The sequence below is a fragment of the Rutidosis leptorrhynchoides genome, chromosome 9, assembly GCF_046630445.1.
Source record: "Rutidosis leptorrhynchoides isolate AG116_Rl617_1_P2 chromosome 9, CSIRO_AGI_Rlap_v1, whole genome shotgun sequence".
Taxonomy (NCBI): domain Eukaryota; kingdom Viridiplantae; phylum Streptophyta; class Magnoliopsida; order Asterales; family Asteraceae; genus Rutidosis; species Rutidosis leptorrhynchoides.
Genome location: NC_092341.1, coordinates 57,076,591 through 57,079,537, shown reverse-complemented (window position 1 = coordinate 57,079,537; position 2,947 = coordinate 57,076,591).

Genomic DNA, 2,947 nt, shown 5'->3' with positions numbered 1-2,947 from the left:
ATAATGATAAGGATAAAAATGATAATAATAATAATAATAATTTTGATAAATGTAATGTTAATAATAATAATAAAAATACTAATAATAATGCTAGTGATGATAATACTAATAATATTTAATGATAATACCAGTAATAATAATAATGATATTAATATAAATTTATATTAATGATAATAATAATAATAATGATAATAAAAATAATTTATTTTAAATTGTAACTTAATCATTTTCATAATATTATTTGTACCTATATTCTTTATCTTTGTAATAATAATAATAATAATAATAATAATAATAATAATAATAATAATAATAATAATAATAATAATAAAAATAATAATGATAATCTTAATTGTAATTATAATCATGATAATGATAATAAATAATAAATAATAACTAATATTTATATTAGTAATAATAATAATAATAATAATTGTAGAGTACAACCTTTGAAGAAACAAGCCTTTTAAAAAAAGTATGCCACTGTCCAGGATTGAACCCTCAACCTCTTGAATACCATCAATACCCTAAACCATTCAGATGTGCTTGTTTTTCTGTTTTAATTCCGAACTCAAATCTATTTACCTAATAATTTAGTTTCTTCTTCTTCTTCTTCTTCTTCTTCTTCTTCTTCTTCTTCTACTTCAATTTTCATTCGATTGAAATAATACAAATTCATAACAGCTAGACATTTGAATTTGTTTAGAACTTGTATACGAATCATAAACAAGCAGCAGGTTTCTGGCAGTAAAAATCGAAGTAGAACAACGACTCAAACAAGGAGGGCGTTTAACCTATGACTCGATTGAAACAGAAAAGAAGTAAGGGTTGGTTCTTGGTTTTAATCGAATTTAAATAGTAAGAAAACACGTAGCAGTAGTATCCTACTCGATCACAGATCAATATCGTCATCATCATTTTTTTGAACATCTAACGTTCATCAGTATATTAAGATCCAATCAATTAGAAACCCTCGTTTGTTTAGTTCACCAACGATTCATGCCTACCACAAACTTACGAGGCTACCATCTGTATGAACTTTTTGGCCCAAAGAAAAACATAGCAGTCCAATAATGGCCCAATTTGCAGCTCATTTACCCGTTTTAAATTGAATGGCTGGAATTGTGTTTTCTGTCGGTGGAAAAATCAACGAAACAAAAAGTGGTCATCTTCTTTACAGCTCATTATCATAATTTTATTATCTATCCTCACCTTCATCATGTTGTAAACTCAACAGGAATAGAAGATCGTATACAGCGGGAACAGTAGGCAGTGTTTCTCATCGAATCATGCTAGTATTCATCGTCTTGACTCTTTTCCTATTACATACAGAGTTTATGTGTGTGTGAAAGAGAAAGAGATGAAGATTTAATTACTTCAGTCTCTCATGGAATCCCCGGAACAAACAAAAAGAAAACATTAAAAGTTCATAACTCATTGTAGTAACAAGTGTACGTTAACTGTTTGTATTGGAGTTCCAAGTGCTTATGCATCTGTCAAAAAGGGCTGTTGAATGAAATTAGGAATGAAGGGAGAAGAAATCATAGGTTCATACATGCATTATACATCGAAGATAAATATGATGATGATTGATAGTGGTGTTTGTTGTTAAGGAAAACGAGAAAGGAAGAACACTAACAGTGATTTATACGGTTTAATGGATTTTGATGGTTTGTTTCTCATAGGGTGTTGAAGTGGTGGTGGTTATAACTGTGGGGTGATCGTTTACAAGAGAAAGAAGAGGGTGTTGGGTTTTGATGATGGTTCACGAAGGTGAGGGTGTTATAGGTGATTGTGGCGGTTCATGGTGGTTGTAGGTGGTCTTCAGTGACCGACGGTTGTTATGGAAGGGTGGTGATATGGGTGTCGTGAAGATGGTATGCTTTCATCATAGTGTTTTAGTATAGGCATATATGTTATATACATATATGGAATCACTTTGCGGATAACAAAACAAAAGAACACAGTAATGAAATTCAAAAATTCTAACAACTTAAAATCAAAAGAAACAGGCGAATAGTGGAGCTCACCTTTACAGCTCAATTACCACTTGTCCAAAGAATATCACGGATATAATTAACGAATTGAGATTAGAAATATATAATATAATAATACTTATAATATAATTTAAAATATAAACGTGTGAATTCTTAGTCGTCGTCTATTATTTCTTTCACGGACTGGATTTCGTGTTCCGTTAATCATCAGTGGCGGATAAAGGTTTTCCTAAAAATCTTAAAATAAATATTTATTCTAACCATTATTTTATAAAAACGGTCATTAATTGTTTAAAATTATTAAATATGAATTAAATCAACTGTCCGCGCTCGATCCCAGGTAAAAATATAAAAACTGTTAAAATTCAATAATTAGATCTTAAATATACTTTTAATAAGCCTATAATTTATATAACTCATTTTCGGATCACCGTTTATTTTAAAATCACATAAGTTCAAATTTAACTTGCTTAATATCGATCGAATGACCATTGAGTGTTAGTGTCATATTCTAAATAAATTCAAAACCATATAAATATATATTCATTATACCTTATATATATATATATATATATATATATATATATATATATATATATATATATATATATATATATATATATATATATATATATATATATATATATATATATATATATATATATATATATATATATATATATATATATAGATTTATTTTAATAATAATATCATATATTATTTTATTTACATAATTAATTAACTCATATAATATTTTAATTTATATTTTAAATTAGTATATATATATATCTATCTATATACAAATAGTGGTTCATAAATCGTCGGAAATAGTCGAAGGGTATTTGCATATATGATAACAGTTCAAAATTTCGTGACTCAACATTACAGATTTTGCTTATCATGTCGAAATCATATAAAGATCAAGTTTAAATTTGGTCGGAAATTTTCGG